We start from the raw sequence: 20702 nt of genomic DNA on the forward strand, positions 1-20702 counted from the left end.
ACTACTTTGTACTGACTTCCACTAATCGCAAGCTCTACTTTCCAAATCTGCACTACTATTCCTTCCTACCTTGGTGACCCTGGCCATCTGTCAGAGGCTGCAATGTCAACCACCCATGACGTGTCTGACCACCAGTACACACACACACACACATCTATGGTCCGAGTGCAGTGTGTTTGGTTCCATCAAGCAAGGTAACTCCTGGTAAACATCAAGCAGTGACCATCACCTATCTACCTGTACAGCATCCCCCCTTCAATCAATACCTTCACTACCCTATAATAGATCAGTGAACGATGCATCCCAGTCCAGTTTACTGCCATCTCATCCAGCCATTAGCAGCTCACACAACAAAATCAATGGCCGACCACCTGGTATGATCACCCAGAATGTTGTTCACACGTTAAATGAAAGAGCTTGACCTTGTTGCATAATCCCTACAGATGGCTCCAGCAGAAGATTTGTTACCACTCAAAGATTTGCTACCACTTGTAAGGTTTGATGCCACTTTTATTCTTCGATGCTAAGTCAAGGAGATAATTTTGTCGGCATTGTTCAAAATTAAGGATGAAATTCACAGGGTCCTTGTTATATCATTGATGTCAAAGACTTCATTTTGGGGGTCCCTAGATATGCCAGATAAAACCTCAAGATATCCCAGATAGGAATACAACCTGTGAAGATCCCAGTTGAGAATAAGTCTTCAGCAAACCATTCTTGTTGTAAGAGGGGACTATGCTTGTCGTAAGAGGCGACTATGCTTGTCATAAGAGGCGACTATGCTTGTCGTAAGAGGCGACTATGCTTGTCGTAAGAGGTGTCACTATGCTTGTCGTAAGAGGCGACTATGCTTGTTGTAAGAGGCGACTACGCTTGTCGTAAGTGGTGTCACTATGCTTGTTTTAAGAGGTGTTATATAGCAGTGTAACAATTATGTAACTGTGTTAAACAATTATTGTAACTACATTACATTATTTCTGTTGAGATTCCGTAGAAGTTTATTGCATTGTATTTGGACAATGACTGGGCAGGAACATAGCTATTTTACATGTTTAATGTAAGCTGCAGTGAGGAAGTTATTATATTTAGATGCTCAAATTATTTATAAACTTCCGGAATAGCATGGATAGATGTCAAGGGTTATAGAAACATGTAGAATATTCTGTGATGTTCTAGCTTTCGTGTGAAGATCACTTTTCACCCTGGTGTTCAGCCTAGCATATCTCGGAAGTTTGACCACTGTTGGGGCGAGGGGATTATTATTCTTGTCATTGTCATTTCCACTGCTTTCACATATTATACTGCTATTGAATATAGCACTACCACTCTGTTGTGAACTGCCATTGTAAATGCAGTGCAGCAATTTGTATTGATTTGTAAACCTAGTTATTTTTGTAATTCAATTGTTACCATTTGTTGGTAAACATATTGTTTCAATTTGGTAATTGACACGTAACAGGGGTGACTAACGGGATCGGTTGGTATACTTGCTGACTTGGTTGATGCATGTCATCTTATCCCAAGTGCATGGATTGATGCTCATGATGTCAATCAAAGGATTGTCTGGTCCAGACTCAATTATTTACTGACCGTCATCATATAGCTGGAATATTGCTGAGTGCGGTGTGGAATAACCAACAAACATAGATAGGAATACCATAGAAAAAACATTTCCAACACAGCTCAGTATCCAGTAATGGGGTACGATGACACGCAATCAACAAATCAACATGTCTCACATAGGGGACCAATTCTTACCCGGAATCCCCATGGGGGTGAACTTGCATGTATTTTTTACATCAATGATGGCACCAACATGTGTTCCTGGATTTATTTCTCATGGAGATTCCAGAAAATTGTTGCCAGTACACCATGTTGGTCATAAGAACTGACTAAAACAAGAGTCATCAGAAGATGACAAATCCCCCCAGCCCCAACATGTTTGATTGAACAAATCATCTGACTGTTACTGTAAGTCCAACTTGATGAGAGAATTTCTATCTAATCTGTCTGTCCGTATACAAGAGTAGTTATTAAGCTATTAAAACAAAATTCGGAACTTTATATTTCTATGTCAGGTCCTCACCAATATGAACAGAGTCAAAGTCAAACATGTTTTCATGGAAACGAAAATAAGCAAAATTCTAAAAATCCCTTAATAGCAAAAGACTGATAACCTTGCCTTTGTGTGTGGACAGTTTCATGAAAGAATACCTATTAGTTTTAGAGATATTGTCCAGAGAAACACACCACTCTGAACAGAGTCAAAATTAAACTTGTTGCCATGAAAACGAAAAAAATGATAATTCAAAACATCCCTAAATAGCAAAAAGCAGCAGTTGACAACCTGGTCTTTTGTGCGCAAAGAATACCTATTAGCTTTAGGGATATCGTCCGGACAAGCAATAGTTTTTTTGTTCTGCTCTGGAAACAACACCCACCTCCATTTCAGCTAAGTCTAACTTGATTCCAAGGAAATAAGGAAAAATAAAAGTAAGAAAAATTCCTAAATACCGGTAGCAAATGACATCACTTCAGCCCCTGGTTAATACATGAACTATTCTACCAAACTAGTGTCATCCATCCGTATAATCAAGTAGCAGCATCTCTTGACCACTGTCTTCCTACCCGTATCTAGCAATTTTTTATTCTTACATTGTCATCCTACTACCCATCAATAATCTCCCAATATGTATTTATAAGCATTGACCTATCAGTATTATCCCCTCAGTATATATCTACAAGTATTGATCTATCAGTAGTATTGCCAGCATATATCAACAAGTATTGATCTATCATTCCACCACGAATTTGGAAAATACCCGATTTTGATTGATCAATCAGAGGTTAACAGAGGTCACATCTCTGCAGAAGCCAATATTTTTAGAAAAGTAATTTTAGAATAGTAAAGTCATTATTGGTAAACATATTTAAAAGACTAATTAATGTACAATTAAAGGCTACAAAATGCAAAGTTGTGGTTACTACAACGTTTAAAAGATGTGTGGCAATACATATCATACAGGAAACATGATAGAAATCTACAAAGAGAATGTATTTCAAGTTTCGAGGACAACAGAGAGCTTCCTATTTGGTTTTTCTATATAAGACTATGACTATCTTTTGAATCACTATAAACAATATGACATCATAATAGGGACATGTTGTGTAGAACAAAACCTTTGCAAGTCTTGGTTAGTTTTCTTTAGGGATGCCCACCTCATGTTAGCTTACGAGGTTGCTGTGCCACATGCTTTCAGTGCCTGTTATAAGGCCAAGTGAAGTATTACAGTGTCAGTTTTGCGCCATATTTTGTTTAAAGGCTGTTTTGGTGATTCTGTAAATTCTGATCAACAACCCACTCAAAACACAGGACTGAGCCCATGCCGTTTCACTCAAGGTATTTGCTAACACCAAAGTGTTCGCGTTTTATTTAGTCATGGTAGAATGGAAATTAACATACTGTGTTTTCACTGTAGAGCAGATTACCTGTAGATTTAGCCTTGCTAAATGTAACATTGATTGATATTCCAGAGATTTCATTCTGAACAAATTTTTCATGTGTTAAAAGATTTTACAAACTTATTGAAACCAGTAAGTTCTAAACATTATACCCCCAGAAATCCATGTGCAGCCTGTCTTGCTCGTGGCAGGGTAAAAGGGATGTATTCTCCTGCTGAGAAATTTATTTCCCACCAAGGCGGGATACTTAGTATGTTATCAAGATGATGTGAACCAATCAGATCTGATTATTCTGACAGGGAGGTATGATAAGAGATCTTATCAATGGAGTCCTCATGCTTATGATTCCTCACTTCAGTGCTAAGAGTGAAGGAAGTATTTGCTAGCTCTCATCAATTTCAGCCACATAAAAACATGTTTCCTGACATGCTAGAGCACAAAGACTGGCGCAATCAATGCTGGCTGACAGTTGTACGAGGTTAATCATCTAATGGTATAGTTCACCTGTGATAAATCAATACATGTGATAATTAATTGGATATAGGCAACGTCAGATGACATAATCATGTCGGTGCATAACACAAGCACCTAAAATACTTGGATCAGTTAGTAGGTGGCTGGTTATCTAGACAGGTAAGGGTACAATATACCCAGTTACACAGTCCTTATGTAAAGGTGTGTGTGCATGCGTGCGTGCGTGCGTGTGTGTGGAGTCAATTTCTCATTTTCAGGTGGTAAAACTGAGTCAAACCTTTTCTTTTTAATATAAACTGAAACAAATTATTGTTTTTTTAAAATCATATCAGTGGCATCATTGGAATATTTTTTTATTGGCAACAAAAATGGAAAAATGGCACATGCAGGATTTAATGTAACGCCTGAGAATTTGTTTTAATGCCATATACAAAATGAAAGCTGGCCAAAATATTTTTTTAGTCCCAGATATTTTACAGGGTCAGGTGTGTTTCGTGAATAAAAGGCTATTTTTGTGTGGCCTCATCAATTATTGACAGAGAATTGCATGTTGCTGGAGAGGATATCACGTTTCTATTTTTCTAAATCTAAAGAAGCCTTGCCTGGTCTAGTTTCACTGGCTCACACTATTATGCACTCATAAACAGTTACAAGAAGCACCCGAACATTGTTCTATAAACTCAACATCTGCAGCTTCATCAACCCAACCTTGTGTTTTTTTCCTCTTTAAATGAAGGGAAAACATATTGATTCAGAGGGCCAGGGGTTACTGCTTGTGTACTTCTAACCAAATTACACCACCTCCACTACAACCTGCTGTGAATCCTGTAAACATGGTATGCATTAGAAAGTGTCCCGACGTCATTGTGCCGGTTGCCAGGAGACATTTTCTGGTATTAGCATTGTGGTGGTGTATGAAGGAAATTCACTTACTCATCTGACCAAATGTGCAAAGTGATGTTGACGTCGAGTCATCAGTACCAGCTTGAACACAAGGTAGCTTTTGATCCTATTAGCTGCTTTCGTCAACACTTATTAACTTCACATTAAAACGATTCTAGTTTTCCAGCCTGTGCCAAAAATAAACTTTGCCCAAACTTGTCTCTTGAGCATCATAAGTACATTTTAGTGTTAAATATGGATGTTATTAGCTGAGCCTACGAGACCGAACTGACTTTTACTAGCCACATGCTTCAGGGTAGTGTCTAAAGTCACAGACTGGTTTTCTTGTAAGTTACAATGATCTTGCATGTTTCAATGAATCTTTCCCGTGAAGATCCGGGGTAGAATAGGTCTTCAGCAACATATACTTGCCGTAAAAGGCAACTATGCTTGTCGTAAGAGGTGACTAACAGGATCGGGTGGTCAGGCTCGTTGACTTGGTTGATGTGTGTCATGGTATCGCAATTGTGTGGATTGATGCTCATGATATCAATCACTGATTTGTCTGGTCCAGAATCGATAATTTACAGACCGTGGTCACTATTGTAAAAGTATTACAATACGAAAAACACAATTCCATGTTTAGAACACAATTGTGTTACTATTAATATTATATTGCCACAATTATAACACTATTGCACTAATATTGCGATAGACAAAGTCCAATATTTCTGCCATGTCCTTACTTAAGGTTCAACTTTTGCTGAGATAGCTATTTTTGAAATGAAACTTTTCAATTGAAAAAAGACGGCCATTCTGCATTCTATTACTCTAGGCACAATTGTTAGCTACTGTGCCAACTTCACACCTTACTACAGATATATAGGGAAATCACTCATTGTCTTTATAGTATTGCAAAGTATAATTAATAGTATTTGTAGTGTATTGTCATTGTGATGAGTTGTATAGTAAATAGTACTAGCTAGCTTGCACTATGAAGTAGCTGATTACGTCAGCGCAGACCGATGTACTGACGCCATGATGAAGAATATACCCATGATCGTATTCCAGCTTTCGTGTTATAGATACGGAGATAGTTCAATATGAGAACTAAAAGAAATACATCACAGTATTTAACTAGTAAAAATGTCATAATACATTTAGCTACAAGATTTTTATATGTTAGTGTGCTTGTTTTTAAGTAAATGGATAAAAATGTGTGCGCTTACATATTTCCCTAAACTGAGGCTGGTTTGGAACTTGCATTTTGATTGGTGAGTAACATAGCAGATCCAATTGGCAAATGAAAATCAAGGTCGGGTAATTTGAAATCCCGAGAACCATAGGAATAGATCCAGGGGTAAGTGTAGGTTTACCCAAATGTGAGCCCTGGAGATATAGAGGATGAGCGATGAACCTTTTGAACAAAGAGAAGTTGTAACCTGCTTCGATATGATGATATGAACTTTTTCTTATTGAAATAATAAAATCATTCTCACCGATTTTAACTGTAAAATTTTCCAACATGTATGCCTAAACAGAAAGAATTTAAGACAAGTGGAATTAATATCATGTGGGTTCTCAATATTCAAAGGATTTGCTTGACTTTTTACAATCACAGAAAAGAGCAAGGTTCAATTCTGTCAAAACATCTGATTTTTCAACTTTGTACACCACCATCCCACATGACAACTTAAGGAAAACCTTCAATCCTTGATCCACGGGGATTTTGTTAAAAAAATGTGGGGACCATAGATATAGCTATATTCAGAGGTTCAGGTCAATTTGTCAAAAATGAAAGCAAATGTCAAAGCTTACTGAGAAAACAATATGTGAAATGCTAGACTTCCTCATTGATAACATCTATGTAAACTTTTGGGGTAAGAAGACATTTAGGCAAGAAGTAGGCATCTCCATGGGCACCAAATTTGCGCTCCTCTTCTTGCTGATCTGTTTCTTCATGCATATGAATCAGAATTCTGCTCGGATTGGCAAAGTAAAATGAAGATTATTTAGCCAAGAAGTTTAACTTAAGCTTCAAGTATATTGATGAATTGATATCGTTCAATAACCATCAAATAGCTAATTTCCTTCCACTGATTTACCCACCTGAACTAGAAATAAAGGAGACCAGTGAGACTGCTCGATCTGTTTCATATTTAGATCCATGCATAAACATGATAAAGATTCAGAGTAGCAAAAACACTCTCCACAAGACCATGTGGCAAGAGGGATGACTTCACCTTTCCAATCATCAACTTTCCCTTATGACGAGCAATATTCCTTCAAGGATCATAATACAACTCTTGCTCATACGTTGTTTGATCAAGGTTACAACATTCAAAGACTCAGTAAAGCTTTCAAAAAGTTTTATGGTAGACATGTGGAGGAAATTTCCCAATTTTCACGCATCAGTGACAAAAATGATGTCCGATGCAATTCCCTACTTAAACTTGTACCATATGTCCCTGTGGTTATTTCAGGTGAACAATTGACTTGCCTTTGCATGTGTTTGTGATGGGTGCAACCAGTGGGGCAAGATATGCTCACCTTTTTGTGAAGACCTGGTATCATCACTATAGTACAACAGTGTGTGTGGAACCACTTAAATGGGGGTCCAAGGTGACCAAAGGTATCAACAGCAAATAAAATACAAAGTAGGTGTGATGCCATAGTATAGCCGGAGATGTCATTGTATAAATTGAAACTTAACGATTGCGTGAAGAACATGGACTGTCCAACTACTGTATTACTTATCAGAACAGAATAATGAGATAAATCTTACATACATGTGTCAATTTAAGAAGTTTCAATCATTCCAACATCCAGGGGCAGTCGGGTAGCCTAGTGGTTAAAGCGTTCACTTGTCATGCCAAAGACCCAGGCTTGATTCCCGACATGGGTACAATGTGTGAAGCCCATTTCTGGTGTCCCCTGATGTGATATTGCTGGAACATTGCTCCAAGCAGCGTCAAACCACACTCACTCACTCACTCCAAAATCAAGACTCTTTTTCATCCAACTGGACCTTCAAAGGATATAATTTTCATATGGGATGCAATATCTTGTGTCCTGTTACATGCTATAAAAGCACCAGCAGATTCAATTTGTTACTGTATTCAACATAATTATTCCAATAAGCTATTCCGACATTTTGAAAATTATCTGTCCGTTACAATAACAGCTTGACAACATTTCCCTCCCGTCAGTAGTTTTTATCATTCTGTATTCAGATGTTTAACCTATTTAAAATGAAGTGAATAAAACAGGGCAAAAAGTGAGCAGGGCTCACTAATACCCCGAACCTCTACTCCAACATATTTCTACGTTCAAAACGAAAAAAATCAATATTTTCTCAGAAAATCCACTTATCGAAACAAACCTTGCCCGGCACCTAACCTATTAGTATAGAAACTGTACCCCCAATTAGAAAAGAATCCATGAAGTATTTTTGAAGTTATAGGTTGCACAAACATTGAAGTAAAAATAAATGTGAAACATGTAAAAACAAATGTAAAACATGTAAAAATTCATATTTTCTTATGGCACCTATCCTATATTCAAACTTTGCTCTTCTATTAGTATGGAAACTGTTCCATAAATTTGACAAGAATCTGTGGGGTAGTTTTCAAGTTATAGGTCACACAAATAGTAAAGTAAAAAAATGAAAAGTAGCTGTATTTTTTCAGAAAATCCAAATATTGAAATCAAACTTCGCTGCACCTATTGTTACACATGTTATAGAAAGTGTTTACCAAGTCTGAAAAGGATCTATACAGTAGTTTTCAAGTTAATGGTTGCATAAAAATGTCCTCAGAAGGATGGACGGAAGGACCTTTAAGGTCGGGGGTATAAAAATGTGAGGTATTAAATTTGCTCTTAAACAGAATCTGATAGAGAAACAAAACAATCTGAAATCAATCATATCTGAGCAGATACTTTTGAATTAAGAAATACCACCATAACTTAAGCATGTGTTTAGAAAATACTATTATAATAATCATCACTCAGCAGCTCAGAGGTTTCAAATCACAATAACCACCTCTGACTGAAGCAGCTACAGATAATGTATCTCTGGCCACATTGACAACACAAAATGTTTATCTCTGACACATCCTAAACATTCAATTTTGGCACAATGAAACATTCTCTAAACAACAACCAACAACAACAATAATAATAATAATAATATGTTTATCTCTGACACATCCTAAACATTCAATTTTGGCACAATGAAACATTCTCTAAACAACAACCAACAACAACAACAATAATAATAATATGTTTATCTCTGACACATCCTAAACATTCAATTTTGGCACAATGAAACATTCTCTAAATAATAATAATAATAATAATAATAATAATAATAATAAAGTTTTGTTGTTGAGCAAAATATTGGCGATATTCAATATATTTTTTAACGAAGTCAGCTTGTCTGTTACCCTCGGGGTTTCCCATTATCTATATTTTTAGTGCAAGGAAATATCATTTCGCTTTGACTTGAGGTTAAATATATATTTGTAGCAACTTACCGTAGTCTCGAAATATTGTAAAAAGAGAGAAAATTGTGACTGAACTTTGTGTGAATGACGTGTAGATCTAACTAAGTTACTTCAGAGATGACGTCATTGCTATCGAACATGATGTTAAAAAAAATAAAATACAATTTCCATTCGATTTTATATTTCTTCAAAGTTGGGACTGACACAAAATAGGGGGAACTGGTAATTTTTAAGAGTCGCTAGTCCACAAGGACTGGCACTTTCAAAAGCTAGCGGGAACACTGATTGTAACAACTGTCACATATACCATGTTGTGAGATGAGAGAGTTACTTCTAAACCAGGGGTTTCACTGTTCTTCTACACACTTCCTGATGAAATTACATGCAACTGTAAAATATTTGACTTGGTTTCTTACTAAATACCTGAATCTTAACATTCTATAATTGTTACTATTGTTGATTATTTGAGCAACACATGCATTGTATAATGTATTAACCACTTTATATTGTAACCAACACCATGCAATCTTGATGTAAACATGGTAAACTTGATGCACAAAATGTTACCAAATAAAAAACAGCTGTAAAGAGGAGAGGCATTTACATACAGGGATGCAACTTAACCTGAAACATTTAAGTCTTTGAATGGCTGACCAGTGATAACACATTGGGATATCCTTTGAAAATGATCTAGTGGACATAGCATCTGCCAGAAGAGTGAGTGAGTGAGTATGGTTTTACGCCGCTTTTAGCAATATTCCAGCAATATCACGGCGGGGGACACCAGAAATGGGCTTCACACATTGTATCCATGTCGGGAATCGAACCCGGGTCTTTAACCACTAGGCTACCCAACCGCCCCATCTGCCAGAAGAGAAGAATGTCAGTGGTTCGATACACATCCACGTCATACCAAAAGATGTAACAAGATGGTGCTTGCCTAAGGCTTTCATTAACAGGATTATACAAGGACTTGTTGGCTCATTGTCAATATACTGTGTCTGAGAGGGGTATCCATACCACACACTTTAAAACTGGCATTAGTCTAGACTAGAACAAGCAGACATATACACACGTGCATGCACATCGCCATATAAGTGAAAAAATCATGAATACAACATAAAACCCCATTTCACCTCGCCTGTAACAGCCTAAAATTATACTATACCTTGAACATTCAACAAAGTGACTCTGGCTGTCAGGATAGTGCCAAGTTGACAAAGTGACTCTGGCTGGCAGGATAGTGCCAAGTCAACAAAGTGACTCTGGCTGGCAGGATAGTGCCAAGTCAACAAAGTGACTCTCGCTGGCAGGATAGTGCCAAGTCAACAAAGTGACTCTTGCTGGCAAGATAGTGCCAAGTCGACAAAGTGACTCTGGCTGTCAGGATAGTGCCAAGTTGACAAAGTGACTCTGGCTGGCAGGATAGTGCCAAGTCAACAAAGTGACTCTTGCTGGCAATATAGTGCCAAGTCGACAAAGTGACTCTTGCTGGCAAGATAGTGCCAAGTCGACAAAGTGACTCTGGCTGTCAGGATAGTGCCAAGTTGACAAAGTGACTCTGGCTGGCAGGATAGTGCCAAGTCAACAAAGTGACTCTTGCTGGCAAGATAGTGCCAAGTCGACAAAGTGACTCTCGCTGGCAGGATAGTGCCAAGTTGACAAAGTGACTCTGGCTGGCAGGATAGTGCCAAGTTGACAAAGTGACTCTGGCTGGCAAGATAGTGCCAAGTTGACAAAGTGACTCTGGCTGTCAGGATAGTGCCAAGTCAACAAAGTGACTCTGGCTGGCAGGATAGTGCCAAGTCAACAAAGTGACTCTTGCTGGCAAGATAGTGCCAAGTCGAAAAAGTGACTCTCGCTGGCAGGATAGTGCCAAGTTGACAAAGTAACTCTGGCTGTCAGGATAGTGCCAAGTCGACAAAGTGACTCTGGCTGGCAGGATAGTGCCAAGTCGACAAAGTGACTCTTGCTGGCAAGATAGTGCCAAGTTGACAAAGTGACTCTGGCTGTCAGGATAGTGCCAAGTCGACAAAGTGACTCTGGCTGGCAGGATAGTGCCAAGTCGACAAAGTGACTCTGGCTGGCAATATAGTGCCAAGTCGACAAAGTGACTCTCGCTGGCAGGATAGTGCCAAGTTGACAAAGTGACTCTGGCTGGCAGGATAGTGCCAAGTCAACAAAGTGACTCTGGCTGGCAATATAGTGCCAAGTCGACAAAGTGACTCTTGCTGGCAAGATAGTGCCAAGTTAACAAAGTGACTCTGGCTGGCAGGATAGTGCCAAGTCAACAAAGTGACTCTGGCTGGCAAGATAGTGCCAAGTCGACAAAGTGACTCTGGCTGTCAGGATAGTGCCAAGTCGACAAAGTGACTCTGGCTGGCAATATAGTGCCAAGTCAACAAAGTGACTCTCGCTGGCAAGATAGTGCCAAGTTGACAAAGTGACTCTGGCTGGCAATATAGTGCCAAGTCAACAAAGTGACTCTGGCTGGCAGGATAGTGCCAAGTCGACAAAGTGACTCTGGCTGGCAATATAGTGCCAAGTCGACAAAGTGACTCTGGCTGGCAATATAGTGCCAAGTCGACAAAGTGACTCTTGCTGTCAGGATAGTGCCAAGTCGACAAAGTGACTCTGGCTGGCAATATAGTGCCAAGTTGACAAAGTGACTCTGGCTGTCAGGATAGTGCCAAGTCGACAAAGTGACTCTGGCTGGCAATATAGTGCCAAGTCGACAAAGTGACTCTGGCTGTCAGGATAGTGCCAAGTCGACAAAGTGACTCTGGCTGGCAATATAGTGCCAAGTCGACAAAGTGACTCTGGCTGGTAGGATAGTGCCAAGTCAACAAAGTGACTCTGGCTGGCAGGATAGTGCCAAGTCGACAAAGTGACTCTGGCTGGTAGGATAGTGCCAAGTCGACAAAGTGACTGTGGCTGGCAATATAGTGCCAAGTTGACAAAGTGACTCTGGCTGGCAGGATAGTGCCAAGTTGACAAAGTGACTCTGGCTGGCAGGATAGTGCCAAGTCAACAAAGTGACTCTGGCTGGCAATATAGTGCCAAGTCGACAAAGTGACTCTGGCTGTCAGGATAGTGACAAGTCGACAAAGTGACTCTGGCTGTCAGGATAGTGCCAAGTCGACAAAGTGACTCTGGCTGTCAGGATAGTGCCAAGTCAACAAAGTGACTCTGGCTGGCAGGATAGTGCCAAGTCAACAAAGTGACTCTGGCTGGCAGGATAGTGCCAAGTCGACAAAGTGACTCTGGCTGGCAATATAGTGCCAAGTCGACAAAGTGACTCTGGCTGGCAATATAGTGCCAAGTCAACAAAGTGACTCTGGCTGGTAGGATAGTGCCAAGTCAACAAAGTGACTCTGGCTGTCAGGATAGTGACAAGTCGACAAAGTGACTCTGGCTGGCAGGATAGTGCCAAGTCGACAAAGTGACTCTGGCTGGCAGGATAGTGCCAAGTCGACAAAGTGACTCTGGCTGGCAATATAGTGCCAAGTCGACAAAGTGACTCTGGCTGGCAGGATAGTGCCAAGTTGACAAAGTGACTCTGGCTGTCAGGATAGTGCCAAGTCGACAAAGTGACTCTGGCTGGCAATATAGTGCCAAGTCGACAAAGTGACTCTGGCTGGTAGGATAGTGCCAAGTCGACAAAGTGACTCTTGCTGGCAAGATAGTGCCAAGTCGACAAAGTGACTCTGGCTGGTAGGATAGTGCCAAGTCGACAAAGTGACTCTGGCTGGCAGGATAGTGACAAGTGGACAAAGTGACTCTGGCTGGCAGGATAGTGACAAGTCGACAAAGTGACTCTGGCTGGCAGAATAATGCCATGCTGCCTGTTTGCCTGTCCTAAATTGAATTACATGTACCCGTTAAATAAACAATTTGTATTCTTTCTTGAATAAATATGTTTCAATCACATAGATGTTTCCAAGTCAAAAACACCTGTACCATCACAACAGAACAACAAAATAAAAAGACATCGAGGCCCTATTCGGCTTCAGCCAGAGCGCGGCAGTAAAACAACACAGTGCAACACTGTGTGACTAGACACAACAGTCAAACACAAACACATCTCGCAAAACAAAACCCTAAACAAGGATATGTCAACTTTCAAACCTTCCTATTGAACACTCACCTTAACGAAAACACATGTCCAACATAATAGCATAATGGCAATAAAAACCTTGTCATCCGTTACCAAGGCAACACAGGAAATCAATCCAATGTATATGTTGAAGCCACAGTGATAGTTGGCTAAAACAAACCACTTGTTTCCATGACGATGCACAGCTTCAGAGGCAGCGTCAGTAACGACAACATTTTGCCTCGGTTAACTAGTCGTGGTCAATATATACACTGACGAGGAGGCAGTCAGGTACTTCTCCACTGCGTCTCATCCTGTAAGCCATGCCAGTAACACCGTGTCCTCTGTTTCCTTGAGTCACATTGTTATTGTATACAATCCCACTGATTCTGACATAAGAAGTAAGCATAAAACTGGCCTTCCATTCACAGGGCAAGGACAGAATGCTTTCATTAGGGTCGTTACCAGTAGCTCTCAATACTAATAGCATCATAAAACCTGATCAGTTTACTGTAATGACTTGATTTAACGTCTCAAATGTCAGCTCTTATGTGTAAGCTATAGTGAATATCCTCAAGCATAAGCCTGAAAGCTATTACAAGAAGCTAGATGGTTCAATCAAATCAATTTCAAATACACAATATTGATTTCATGGTAGATTTGAGAAGATTTAGTTTCACGTTGCACAAGTGGAACAAGGCAATTTCCAAACACTCAGACGTAGGTCCGCAGACCTTTTTTTAACAAATTGGGTCAGAATAATACAGATGAAAGTCTTCTGAAACTGGGGGACAAGTCGCCCCGTGGACCACAATAAACCACAAAAAACACAATATGCTGTGCAGAGTTGGGGCCTTAGTTGCAACAGAATCAAATTCCGGATTTGCCCTGATTATGATTCTTGGTTTGTCAGTACCAGACCCCTTCTTGTAAGTTTTGCCAAGTGGTAAACATTACAACCTTAATCACTTTTGGCATTTCTCCCACTTGGAGTTGACATGCTGTGATAGATCTGGAATACTGTTTAAAGCAGTGCAAAACCTAACTCGCTCACTCTATCATACACTGATTTGGTGGGACAGAGATAGCTTCTGAAGACTTTCAGGAGCTACCGGGTAATCATGTATTTTCATCTTGTTTGTTTGTTGTTTAACACTGCACTCAGCAATGTTTCATATATGATGGTGCGTGTAAATAGTTAAGTCTGGGCCAGACAATCCAGTGGTTGACATCATGAGCATCAATTCACGCAATTGGGATAAAATGACATGCAATCAGACCAGTCACTGACAAGGACAGGCTGCTGGGGACCTATATTCTGAACTGGAATCTCCACATGTTCATCATCAGATTGTGGTGTTAGGTATGCAATGCCTGTAACTTTCAAATGGAACTGACAACCATGACAATGCACAGTTAAAATTGTACATAAAAAAATAACATCTGCTTATTGACATTGTAAAGGCCATGGGTTATGAAGAATTTTCCTGTTGCCCTCTCTTTCTATGTGAACTCAAACAGGTGACTCTAACAGGATTGGGGGTCAGGCTCACCAACTTGGTTGATGCATGTCATCGTATCCCAATTACGTGGATCGATGCTCATATTATCAACCACTGGATTGTCTTGTCCAGACTTGATTATTTACGGGCCACCATCATACAGCTGGAATATTGCTGAGTGCAACAAACAATTACCATTCATGAGATTTGTGGACAAATAAGACCTATCATAAACAGTAAATAATTAGCCATGGATCAGATCTCTTTAATGTATCTCTCTTACACATGTTTAATTATATATATTACATAATGCTGCATGAGGTAATAAACAGCAAATATAATATATCTTCGCCATAAATCGCAAAGAACAATGAAGAACAAAGGGTAATTTATTTCATGATAAAACATTATTCCATCATGACATCTCTATCGAGATTTGAATATGCACACGCAACTTGATGACGACATAAATTGAATGAAGATATTTTTGAGAGGGATGACTGCAACCCTCACTGTATGATAAACAGCTCCCACTCTTCGTTTATTTCTAAAGTATTCAGCAGTATGTTAATGGCAATAAAGTGCAATACATATCAGAATACAGACCTAAGTTTCACAATACAGTGATCCCTCGATATACCGCTGTCATCGGGGTCCAAGAAACTGACCCCGCGGTGTAGGAAAGAGCGGTGTACAGATATTCCTTGCTGAGGTTCACATTACGTAATGATGGTAGTGAATGGAACAGTGGCGCAATTATTTCACAGTGGCATGGGACATGTAGATCTATGTAACACTGATCGTGTACGATGATTCAAACTGCATGCGTAAAAAAATAAAAATACTTTGTGTAAACTAATCAAAGTAGTCTGTATTATTTAACGACTGGATGTTATACACGTAGAATCTAAATAAATGTTGTTATATTTTAAGTTTTTCGGGAGAAAATTGGTCCGATCGCCGACCTACTCACATTATCGATCGATGACAGTACATTACAAAGCCAAACCAGCCTTGTAACGAAACTAATGTGCAACCAAGGCTGTGATTGGTTAATAAATAATGACGTGTCAAAGTTATGAAAAACCCGGACATGGCCGGCTCTCTGTATGCACTTTATGTACAATGTACCTTGACATGACGTGCGTAACTACATGGTCACTTGAGCAATTTATAAGTTTCACAATACAGTATATTGTATACAAAATTCCAGGCAATACCCAGCCCAAGACACAACCAATAGACAATTAACTTTATAAGGTCAGCAATTGAAATGTATTTGTATTGAAGCTTGCTACAAGGCACTCACTCATAGAGATGTGTAGGTGTGCCACTTGGAATACAAGTGTGACAACAAAAATTCTTTAAATCCATCTTTAAACTCCATTTCGACATGAGTGAGTGAATGAGAGTGGGTTTATTCATTCTATATCATCAGATTATAGCATGTAGGTGACTAGGGGTGCTTGCCGTAAAAGATGACTATGCTTGTCGTAAGAGGCGACTTACGAAATTGCTGATTTGGTTGATGCATGTTATTGATCTCAATTGCGTGGATCGAAGCTCATGATGTCAATCACTGGACTGTCTGGTCCAGACTTGATTATTTGCAGACCGCCGTCATATAGCTGGAATATTGCTGAGTGCAGCGTTAAACAACAAACCAACCAACCAACTAGGGGTGAATCGATATATCAGTGCACCAGTGCATCATGAGTTTTAATGAGATAATATGATACACAATTCGTTTATTTTCTGTATCGATACAAAATGATACACATGCTAAAATAAATTACGTACTTCTTGTTTACTTACCCTTATTTGAGGTCTAATATTGCAAAATGTGTTGTAATCAGCTTTTCAAGTTCACTAATACAAATAGCCCCCCAAAACATGTGTCCACAGCTAGCTTTTCAAACATGTGTCCACAGCTAGCTTTTCCTTTGGAATCTGCTCTGAAATATAAATAATCAAGAAGTTTCCATGTGATTTGGCGTAAATATGCGTATCGCGATGTGTATCGTATAGTGACCTATGTATCGTGATAATATCATTTCGTGACCTATGTATCGTGATACTATTATCGTGACCTTGTATCGTTTCACCCCTATAGGATACTAAACATTAAAGAGGACTACAAAGCTACATACAGACATAGTTTATCTGCAAATGTTTCAGAAATCGTACACTTGACAACTTTAAAATATCTTTATGAGAAATAAATGTAAATGTTGGAAGAAGCATCTGCACCTTTCATCCTGAATAAGAAACAGTTTCTGTGAAGAATAACGTCCTACATCCTGATGTAGATGTGATGCAGGAAGGATATAATCAATCTCTTGAAATCAAGACTTGTAACTTGTGCACTCTAATTTGTTAGTCAGGAAGTAATGGCTTCCCACACCAGCCAGATCCTAATCATAGCACCATCGATTAGAAAGTCAAATGACCAACCATGCTAAGGCATGTCATTTTTTCCTTGAATTGCAGGATCACATTATTTGTGTCCTTTGAATACTTGATGTTTGTGGAGGCGGTAGTTGAATGTCAAGAATACTGAAGTTCAAAATTCATCACAATATGGAAATAAACATGATAAACACATAACTGGATGACAGGGTAATCTCAGACAACAGAGGCAAAAATTGGCATGGCCAGAGGCAACAACAGGCCAACAGGCATGACCAGCGGCAACAACAGGCATGACCAGGGGCAACAAGAGGCATGACCAGGGGCAACAAGAGGCATGACCAGAGGCAACAAGAGGCATGACCAGAGGGAACAACAGGCATGACCAGAGGGAACAACAGGCATGACCAGAGGGAACAAGAGGCATGACCAGAGGCAACAAGAGGCATGACCAGAGGCAACAAGAGGCATGACCAGAGGCAACAAGAGGCATGACCAGGGGCAACAAGAGGCCAACAGGCATGACCAGAGGGAACAACAGGCATGACCAGGGGCAACAAGAGGCATGACCAGAGGCAACAACAGGCATGACCAGGGGCAACAAAAGGCCAAAATGCATGACCAGGGGCAACAAGAGGCATGACCAGGGGCAACAAGAGGCATGACCAGAGGCAACAAGAAGCATGACTAGAGGCAACAAGAGGCATGACCAGAGGGAACAACAGGCATGACCAGAAGCAACAAGAGGCCAACAGGCATGCCCAGGGGCAACAAGAGGCATGACCAGAGGCAACAAGAGGCATGACAAGGGGCAACAAGAGGCCAACAGGCATGACCAGGGGCAACAAGAGTCCAACAGGCATGACCAGAGGTAACAGGAGGCCAACAGGCATGACCAGAGGCAACAGGAGGCCAACAGGCATGACCAGGGGCAACAGGAGGCCAACAGGCATGACCAGAGGCAACAGGAGGCCAACAGGCATGACCAGGGGCAACAAGAGGCATGACCAGGGGCAACAAGAGGCATGACCAGAGGCAACAAGAGGCATGACAAGGGGCAACAAGAGTCCAACAGGCATGACCAGAGGTAACAGGAGGCCAAGAGGCATGACCAGAGGCAACAGGAGGCCAACAGGCATGACCAGGGGCAACAGGAGGCCAACTGGCATGACCAGAGGCAACAGGAGGCCAACAGGCATGACCAGGGGCAACAAGACTCTAACAGGCATGACCAGAGGAAACAACAGGCATAACCAGAGGCAACAACAGGCCAACAGGCATGGCCAGAGGCAACAAGAGGCATGACCAGAGGCGACAAGAGGCCAACAGGCATGACAAGGGGCAACAAGAGGCCAACAGGCATGACCAGGGTCAACAAGAGTCCAACAGGCATGACCAGAGGTAACAGGAGGCCAAGAGGCATGACCAGAGGCAACAGGAGGCCAACAGGCATGACCAGGGGCAACAACAGGCATGACCAGGGGCAACAAGAGGCATGACCAGAGGCAACAACAGGCATGACGAGGGGCAACAAGAGGCATGACCAGAGGCAACAACAGGCATGACCAGGGGCAACAAAAGGCCAACATGCATGACCAGGGGCAACAAGAGGCATGACCAGGGGCAACAAGAGGCATGACCAGAGGCAACAAGAAGCATGACCAGAGGCAACAAGAGGCATGACCAGGTGCAACAAGAGGCATGACCAGAGGCAACAACAGGCATGACCAGGGGCAACAAAAGGCCAACAGGCATGACAAGGGGCAACAAGAGGCCAACAGGCATGACCAGGGTCAACAAGAGTCCAACGGGCATGACCAGAGGTAACAGGAGGCCAACAGGCATGACCAGAGGCAACAGGAGGCCAACAGGCATGACCAGGGGCAACAACAGGCATGACCAGGGGCAACAACAGGCATGACCAGAGGCAACAACAGGCATGACCAGGGGCAACAAAAGGCCAACAGGCATGACCAGGGGCAACAAGAGGCATGACCAGGTGCAACAAGAGGCATGACCAGAGGCAACAAGAAGCATGACCAGAGGCAACAAGAGGCATGACCAGAGGGAACAACAGGCATGACCAGAAGCAACAAGAGGCCAACAGGCATGCCCAGGGGCAACAAGAGGCATGACCAGAGGCAACAAGAGGCATGACAAGGGGCAACAAGAGGCCAACAGGCATGACCAGGGGCAACAAGAGGCCAACAGGCATGACCAGAGGTAACAGGAGGCCAACAGGCATGACCAGAGGCAACAGGAGGCCAACAGGCATGACCAGGGGCAACAGGAGGCCAACAGGCATGACCAGAGGCAACAGGAGGCCAACAGGCATGACCAGGGGCAACAAGACTCTAACAGGCATGACCAGAGGAAACAACAGGCATAACCAGAGGCAACAACAGGCCAACAGGCATGGCCAGAGGCAACAAGAGGCATGACCAGAGGCGACAAGAGGCCAACAGGCATGACAAGGGGCAACAAGAGGCCAACAGGCATGACCAGGGTCAACAAGAGTCCAACAGGCATGACCAGAGGTAACAGGAGGCCAACAGGCATGACCAGAGGCAACAGGAGGCCAACAGGCATGACCAGGGGCAACAGGAGGCCAACAGGCATGACCAGAGGCAACAGGAGGCCAACAGGCATGACCAGGGGCAACAAGACTCTAACAGGCATGACCAGAGGCAACAAGAGGCATGACCAGAGGCAACAAGAGGCCAACAGGCATGGCCAGAGGCAACAAGAGGCATGACCAGAGGCGAAAAGAGGCCAACAGGCATGGCCAGAGGCAACAAGAGGCATGATCAGAGGCAACAACAGGCATGACCAGAGGCAACAACAGGCATGACCAGGGGCAACAGGAGGCCAACAGGCATGACCAGGGGCAACAGGAGGCCAACAGGCATGACCAGAGGTGAAGAGCATCCATCGGGCATGACCAGAGATGACAGAAGTGACATATTCATGAACAGCAAAACCCTGTAAGTCAAGAAACCCTGTTTCCTGGATTAACAGTAAGGAATGTGTAAATATACAATCAACATCACTGTTCTGTGATACAGCAAAAGTACCTCCAGAATATGGACTTTTACCTAACACACGTAATGAGCAAATACAATCAATATTTGCAAACATATAGGGAAGGAAGGGTAAGAAGACTTTAATGAAAGAATGTAGAGATAATGGTTCAGTTGAAACATTGATGGAATATAGTTATGTATACTTAATAGTACAGATTTTGGAACTGGTAATGACATTTTATATGTTGACCTTAGGTAAATACATTAACATCTATTGCATTAATAATTAATAGGCCAGATAAAAAATATTAACTCACTGAGTATGGAGGGTGGGACTATTGTTTTATTA

The 20702-nt window shown here is 41.4% G+C and overlaps 1 protein-coding gene across 2 annotated transcripts in view; it reads right to left on the bottom strand.

The window, feature by feature from the left end:
* Nucleotides 1-20702, bottom strand: part of LOC124117231 (cyclic nucleotide-gated cation channel beta-3-like) — a 303270-nt gene that overhangs the window by 280655 nt on the left and 1913 nt on the right. Inside the window, exon 1 of one of the 2 annotated variants that reach the window (XM_048397872.1) lies at nt 13471-13832. The exons of the other annotated variant lie outside the window; for it this stretch is intronic. The gene's annotated coding sequence lies outside the window, so the exon portion shown is untranslated. Of the gene's footprint in view, nt 1-13470; nt 13833-20702 lie in introns of those variants that run through there. 2 annotated transcript variants of the gene reach the window in all.

Source organism: Haliotis rufescens, unplaced genomic scaffold, assembly GCF_023055435.1.
Source record: "Haliotis rufescens isolate VD_foot unplaced genomic scaffold, xgHalRufe1.0.p SCAF_17, whole genome shotgun sequence".
NCBI classification, from domain to species: domain Eukaryota; kingdom Metazoa; phylum Mollusca; class Gastropoda; order Lepetellida; family Haliotidae; genus Haliotis; species Haliotis rufescens.